Raw genomic sequence first — 8,585 nt, 5'->3', positions numbered from 1 at the left:
GATAATCAAAAGAAAGAAAAATATACTATTTCAGCTTCCTTTCATCTTGATTTAATAAACAATTAATCAAATTTACGTTTGACAAGTCAAAAACCAGAAAAGACTCCTTCCTTAAGGACTTGCTTAAAGATTGATTTTGGCCTGTGACTATTTTTTTCGATGACTTGATTTTTCAAATAAAACGTATTGGTTTTTCCTGTTTTTTTTGTGTTTCTGCATGAATTAATTGGTAGTGCAGGTAGTACAAAAAACGACCTTCGTGTATTGTTCATAGAGGCGCAGTAATTCTATATCTTGACTCCGTGAGGACAGATCAACATCTAAATATAGTCATGAGTCGTCGTCTTTGGTTGGCAACGCATCGGCAGTTTAAAAAAAAAACCCGACACTGTTGCCCATGACGATTTTGTTCATAATGTTGAATATTCTAGACTCTTCGACATCATTGTTTAATGAAAAAAAGGACCCCTCCCCCAAAAATACCTTCCATTTTTAACCTGCATGTTGTAAAATTGAATAGGAAATTGTAAAAAGTGGGAGTTAGTTTTACTTTCTAACAAACTTTTCCCGACACTCTGGCGTACGTTTCGCCATTGCTTTCATTAATTGGTTTCATTCAAATTACTATTTCCGAAGCGGTGATGAGTATATTAAACTCGTTCAAATGTTGATTTACCTGTGTAGCGTTGTCGATAAATATTAAAAGAAAACTGACTTATTACATGTTACAACTATTTTCAAATGTAACATAACACAATCAGAATAAACTTACCCTTTTAACAACCTCGGTTACCGTTTACTGTTCTTTTTTTCACATTCAATAACGTTTCATCACTAGAGTTCTTAACGTGCGTGGAAGTAATGTCTAATTAAACCCACTGAAAAAATACAAGTCGTCCAATTAATCCATAGCCGTTACCAGTTAAAACGAGTTAGCGCACTGACATACAATAAGACTACAATAGTCACAAGTGTCAGTAGGTAAAGTAGAATATTTTATCAAACTCTGGGAAGAAATAGTGTGACCAGCATGCCATAAAGTGCACACATACACAAAAAAAAATCACCGATCAAATTAAGCGTGGTTTCTCCTCATCATCCTTTAATTGAACATGACAGAAACAAGACATCCGATTGGTTTAAATCCACACATACGACACGGCTGGAAACAAGATTATGCATGCTCGGGTAAATCAAATAACATTTGACTAATTGCTACCACCGTCCCCTACAAGTTTTTGCATACAATAAGCACTGATTATTGCCTTGAATGACACTGTCTGATCTTTTATGTGCGAAGTTATCATTATAAATCCAAAAGCCTATATACAGTACCGATCAGACACAACCTAACAGAAAGTAAACCCAACTAAACCCTGGGTTTACTTTGGGTTTACTAGAGTGGACCCAGAGTAAAACCAAAGTAGACACAGAGCGGACACAGAAAGTAAACCCGGCCAGAAGTATACGCCTGAAAGCAGACGCTGTGTATTCGGAATATACAAGGGGTAGGAATTACAGGCAGTAGGATAGTAAGATTAAAATACTAGTCTGCTTCACACTTCAGTGCATACAGTTGACACCTCAAAAGCAATTTCAAAATACCCAGAGTAAACCCCGAGTATACCCAAAGTAAACCCCTTTTAAAAAGTAAACCCAGAGTAAACCCCAAGTAAACCCAAAAAGTAAAATCGGAGTTCAGTTGGGGTTTACTCTGGTGTTAGGTTTGGTCTGATCGGTACTGTACTGTATAAAAATAGATATTTGAGAGTAGTCATTGTGCTTACGGCTATGGATCAAGTTGACGACTTGTATTTGATTTGTTTGTTGGGGTTAATTGGACATTCCTTTCTCGCACGTTCAGAACTCCACAAAATATTCATAACCAGAGCAAAGTCCGTTGTAAAACAACAAGAGGGTCTTCCGTTAATGTCGAAAATAAAGCTAGAAGTGCCTTTAAGAAGCAGAGTTCTTATACCAATAACATAAGTTACTAAAAAAAAAAGAATTATTCTTGGTACGAGTTAACAAAATCAGAATAATTCTAAGAACGCTTTAACAAAAACTTAATCAATTTCAAGAGCGACTTTGCAAAAACAAATCCAAAAAATCTGTTTAAGTATGACTAAACAATTTTCGAATTTTTTATGTAAGAGTTTATTTTATTGTTAATATAACATTATATTCTAAAGGTAGTCCATCTATAACTAAGGTGAATTTAACAATTTTGATTGATCTATACTACATCAAATACAAATTTTGAAGCTATTATGATGAAGTTCACATAAACCAAACTTGGGTGTATGTATGTAGTCAATTAAATGAACTTTTTGCCATAAAACTTTTTTGTAAAAGAGTTGTCTGTCCTTTAGGAAAATTAAAAAAAAAATCATTTTCTGAAAATACTTAATAAACTTGCAGTCTATTAGATATGAAATATAATAGTTATGGGTGGACAACCTTAACCACAAATGCGGTATCAAAATTTCCGGAAAAATCAATTTTTAAACCCCTATATCTCTGAGTTTTAAAAGAAGCTTAATAAACTGTTATTTTTGCTTGTATGATAAATGACAAATTATCCCTTTAAAAGTTATTATAAAAAGACTTAAGAGCCCTTTTGGTCCCTTATTTTAGGGCCTGTCCTTTTTTCATGATTTAAAATAAAAGGTCTGGTAAATATAAATACAATTTAATCAACAAAGATATCCAAACACATATGTTTTAGGGGCCGACCCCTAAACTTCTTACTGGGGCCACCAAGACATTTTTAAGGGTAAGATTTTAGAGACCTCTTGGCCCCGAATTTCAGGAACCAGCTGCTTTTGACTGATATCAAATTATAGGCCGCATAAATTTGAACAACTTTTGCATTACATGTCTAAAACAAAATGTTTTAACTTTAAAAGATGTTATAGAAAATATGCACAAATCTAGTGACACAATTTGGTGCTAATTTTCAGGTTCAGACGAGTTTCGAGGCCTTTTGCATTTTTCTCTTTGGAAGCATGGAGGGACATCTACAAACATTAGTCTACAATCACTAAAAATTTCAGGCTTTGATCTAATCAGTTTCGGAGGAGATGCATGGACTATATGACCCTTAAAAATTTACAAAATCGTCAACCGGAAGTGACGTCATCATTTGAAAGTTTAATTATCTATAGCGACTATTAAGTTTTATAAGTCCTGAAAATTTGGTGCAAATCAGTCGTAAGTTTTCTGAGAAATAACGCTCCTAAAAATCAGAAAAAAAAAACAAAACATAAAAAGTAAAAAAAAAAAAAAAAAAAAGAAACCGTAGAATAAAAAGAGGGTCTTCCGTTGGACCCTTATAAACAAGTAAATCAGAACACTTGCTATGTATTTATTTCCACGCCGCAGCAAATATTATCTTTGAGAAAGAATGTTGCGTGCAGAGATTGATTTAATGTGGGGAATCAATGTATTTCACAGCTTGTTTTAAAGAATTTAAAACGAAAACCGTCCCTTGTTTCGACTGTAAACCCAACCCGAATCTGCTCGATAACCAAAGGATCGTGCGTTGATTTAATGACACTGTTAGTGGGCTGTCGTACCTATTGATTGGTGATACATAATAAAGCGGTATAATTTGCAGGCTCTTAAATCAGACTTGAGGATCATGCCCATGAATGCTTTGACATTTGAGCTCGTTAAGTCAGTGGTAATTTAAATGACCCCGGGGACTGGAAGGAGACAGAAAAATGGAGAGATATCAGGTATGTTCTTCCTTTATACTAAGGTGATCGTGTTAGGGTGTACGTTTAATAGGAAGCTGGTGATGTGGGATGTGTGTATGTATATATATATATATATATATATATATATATATATATATATATATATATATACATACACATTTTTTTCGTTATCTATTAATTTAAACAATGAAATGCTTTCTTTGGTGCTTCATTCAGGATATGAAGGTAGCGACATTGCAGGAAAAATACATTACCCGCTAACACATTTCCTGCAATGATCGCTACCTTCATAACCCGCATGAATCATCAAAAAAGCGTTTTATTGTTTATATTAACAACTTTGTTTAACTAATTAATAAACTGATTATAAAAAGTTAGTAAAATTCACTAAATTACTGTTAATGTACAAAAGTACGTTAGCTAAAAGAAACAGCCAAATCGTCTCCTGTGAGACTTTAAGTCTGGCATCGTCATGATTATTTCGTGCAGTCGGGAATTTTACAAAGGTCGCTGTAGGTTCAGACCAATCGATAAACAGGGCGGGTCAATTTCAGTCCTGTCACTTTCAGCCGCTGTAGATTTCAACCAATCGATAAATAGGGCGTGTAGGTTTCAGTCTGGCTGTCTTTATAGAGCTATGAATTAACTCTAAGTTTCCGTAAGAAATAGAGAAAATTATGTTTGGTAGATGTAAATGTATACCGGTATTTTTATAGTATATGTTATATATATATAGTTTGTCCCATAACATTAAAATTTGCTTGATAAAAAAAATATGCACATATTCTTTTTCTCCTTGTATGTACATTTAACTCTAGATAATTAACAATCCAATCCTTTTTAGGTAACCTGAGTCACTCACGGTGACCTATTGCCATAGGTCTTCGTCCGTCGTCGTGCGTCTTTGTGTTGTGCGTTTATAAAAAATTCTTCTTGAAAACTATAAGACCAATTGTTTTGGTTAAAGCATCTTTATGACAAGAAGATCTAAATTATGAAATTCAGGAATTTATCAACACCAGGGCCTGATTGGCGGGCCAAATATGCAAAAAGGCAAATTTTCAAACATATTATCTTCTCCCACACATTTGAACAAAAAACTAAGTGTTTGGTTATAATGTTCATGAAAACTTTTACCCAAATTGTGAAATTACTGGTCTCTGAGTCAGGGATACATGCTGGGGCCAATGTGGCCGTATGGTGAAAATTTTTTGTTGATCAAAACCTGAGCTAGCAAAATTAACTGTTTTGGTCGTCAAAGTCAATAAATTTAACGGTATATTGCGAATGTTTAAATTTAAAATAAAGGCATTATTTTTGCAAAGTTAAAAAAAATCATTTCATGGCTTTCGCAAAATGAGCTGTAGTGTTTCTTCAATATATTTCATTTTCTTAATTTTTGGAAATGCTAAGAAATATATTTGGTCAGTCTCTACAATCGAATCATATGTTTTGCAAAAGAAAAAAGAACGACCGTCTTGCAAGATTGGTATTATATTACCTTCCATCAGAGGTTTTACAACACGTGCGAAGATGAAATTGTTATTCGTTTATATTTAATATATGAACAAGACGTTAGGATCTCAAATTAGTTTCAATACTGAAGCATTTGGTTTCTCAAAGGCTCCAAATTCCGAAATTTGTTAACCTTACAATTTTAGAGGGAAAAAAAACCTTATGCATTTAGTTATATTTTAATTGGTTCAGAAATGATGCCTCCGTCTATTAGTAATTTCAGTATATTGATTGTAACTGTTACTAATTTGATTACTAGTTACTATTTGATTAATGTTAGCAAAAATTAGCCTGTGGGGTTGTTTTCTACGGATGAAACTCCCCCTCATTTCCCAGCTTCACATAAGTGCGAGATGTTGTACGCAATGGGTCTAATGTTGCCTCTTTAAACTGTCATACCACCTGCTAATATAAATTTATATTACGTATACGGTATTTGCATTGCAAGCGACATAATAATAGTCGGATAATTACATTGAAAGATTGTGCGAGGTATTCCGAATAATTTTCGAATTGAAAAAAGATTGTTCGTGATAAATATCCATAAGAAGTTTGTCATGTCAACTCGCATGTTCAAATAACGAAGAATGTGGACACAAATGACATTGTAAGCAGCGCTAACTCAAACCTGAGGAATAATTATGAGTAGAATCAGGTGTTATGAAAGATTAAATTTCACCTGTCGACATATCCGCACACCACAGACCTTTCTAATGAAACAATGAATAGAAAAGATGAAGTCTTTCCTTTTAAAATGCTTATCATTTTTTTTTAAAACCCGATTCACAGTAGATACCCCTTTTCTTAAGCAACCTCCACAGAAACGCTTCAGATAACTTCGTTTTTATTAGATAAATGTTTATTATTTTTTTTAGAGAAATATTTCTGTTGAAACCTTTATTAAATGCCGCTGCCTCAGTCATTCAATATGTATTCCTAACCCATGTGCAGTAAGATATTTCACTGACACTGGTACTCAGGCTATAAATAAACAAATGTATAACACAGACAAACAAAACTGAATGCTGGTATTAGTCAGTATTGCCCGCACCAAGTGTTTGACATAATATAACACATTTTTTGTTACTTTTTTGGTAACAATGCAATTTCCAAACATTACATACAAAAATGTATAAACATATACATAAAATTAATAAAAAAAACATCAAATTAAAAAAAAAAATTGGACATCCTCTATGTTAATAATATAATTGCAATAGATATTTATCCTAAAACTAAAAAAATCAAAATATTTACAGATCAAAATTGAATTTCATCACATGTTTGTGACACTTTTATACTACTTTAAGGATTTTCTACTCGTGATATTATCATTATATTGCATCCACATGCGTTTTATTTTCCTCGATGAATAAGGGTGCCATGTAGTTAAGTTCCAGAAGTGTCCGCTACACGGTTCTTCACCTCTGACAATGCAGCTGAATCCCGGATGTCTAACTACAAGGACACCTATATATTCTGTACACATTCCAGTTATGTACACATCCTCAATAAATATAGGTGGCAATTTGTTCGAAGCCAGGACAAGCTTGCCAAGAATATCTCCGGATATGACATATGCTGGGCCGCCAAAGTAATGTGGTAAATTATTTGATTTATATTCCTCTTTTGAGATGTAATATTTTAAAAGCTTGTTTCTGTTCACGGTCCCGATTGTGACTTGACATCCAATAATCGAATTCACCGGTTTAATTTTTTTTCAGATAATTTATTAAGAGATAAGAATTTAAGAATACATCGTCGTCTTCTTTAAGAATATATTCGGGGTTGTTTCAATGGACAAAAACCAATTGTAACAAGGCCGTTATCTTTATTACTAGATATTTATATTTTTCCTTGATATTTAGTTCAACAATGTCCTTGTATTTTTTTTCTCCATGGCAAAGGTTTCTTTTATTTTTTGGTCGAGTTCGTCAACCTCTTTTTCGACAAAGAAAATCAACCGTACAGAAGTATCATGTTTAACAACACTACCCCATGAATTCCTTGTTGTTTTAACTTTCAAAACGTCCACCCCGTTAACTAACCTATGAAACATTTATGATTGCTTTTTATTGCACAGGTAGTTTTAACATTTAGTGTACATTAACGTCTTGTTTTATAAAATAGGTTGACTGAGAAAGATTTTTTTTTTAAACATAGGAATTTATATTTATTTTGTAAACAATCACCCATAAAATTATTAGCAACTAAAGAAGGGGGGGGGGGGGGGGGTAAATGAGGGTTTTCAATATTATAATACCACTGTTGATTTGCAACAATTGATATTACACGCAAAATATTGACAAGCATTTTGTTTATCAATGTATGAGAAATGAGAACGCAGTTTTGTCTAATTAATTAATCAATTAACTAATTAATTTTTATTAAACTAATTTACATTGTGTAAGGATTCGCTATTCTTATTTTACAATCAGAATTTCATTTTTAAACAATCTTTGTTCCTATACCGTCGGGACCACCAGCCTAGTCTAATTATACCCTTCACAATCGTTTCACCTCTTTGTACTCCACCAGCCTAGTCTAATTATACCCTTCACAATCGTCTCACCTCTTTGTACTCCATTTTCCTTTAGCTTGCAATGCACTGACCTAATTTTTAAAGGTCAATGTCGACCTGTAAAAGCGCAAATCATGTGTTAGTTTTATTGAGGAGACGTTTGTAGCTATATCATTGAACACTCAAGTCAGTTACAAGCTTTCACTATCTATGATGATATTTTTATACAAATTACTTTGTTCAATGATGGAATACCAAACAATATAAAATATTTTTGTTCAAAAATGAAATAAAAACAAATTGAAAAAATGTTAAGCCAGTCGTTAAGACAGTGAATATATATATTCCTAAATATTCCTAAATATAAAACATTATTAACAATTTCGTAATTTAACATTTAACTTGTAGGGACATAAAGTTTGTGTAAAAATGTGACACACACCTGTTAAAAATTTAGATCTAAATTAATGTTTTAAAAATTTAGAATGTGTTTTCAGTAACGGTTGTGATGTTCATAATTGACTTATGTTATCCAAAACTATCGTAGTGCGTGGGTTTGTTTTCTACATATACAAATGCCCCTCGCAGCTTAACATGAAGTTGAAGGAGTGGTATGCAATTGGACTATTGTTCTCTTATATTGAATTACCACCAGCAGATATAAAATATTATTTCCAAAGTGGCTTATAACGCGGGATCTGACTGGTTAACAAGCCTGTTGTAAATTTCCGTATTACCTGCTAGAACCGGGTGTAAATAAAATGTGACCCCACAATGCAAATGCACCGATAAATCTTTGCACAAAACAATGCATCGCTCAATGAATA

At 33.0% G+C, this 8,585-nt stretch overlaps 1 long non-coding RNA gene across 1 annotated transcript in view; it reads left to right on the top strand.

The window, feature by feature from the left end:
- Window positions 1-3,620: 3,620 nt before the first annotated feature.
- The window catches only part of LOC105319922 (uncharacterized), a 30,546-nt gene continuing 25,581 nt past the window's right edge, over window positions 3,621-8,585 (top strand). The window contains exon 1 of the long non-coding RNA XR_010713450.1: window positions 3,621-3,740. This is a non-coding gene — a long non-coding RNA (uncharacterized lncRNA). The remainder of the gene's footprint in view (window positions 3,741-8,585) is intronic.

This window comes from Magallana gigas, chromosome 1 (genome assembly GCF_963853765.1).
Source record: "Magallana gigas chromosome 1, xbMagGiga1.1, whole genome shotgun sequence".
NCBI classification, from domain to species: Eukaryota; Metazoa; Mollusca; class Bivalvia; order Ostreida; family Ostreidae; genus Magallana; species Magallana gigas.
Note: the sequence above shows the minus strand (reverse complement) of the source record. Positions and strands in the feature narration are given on the sequence as shown.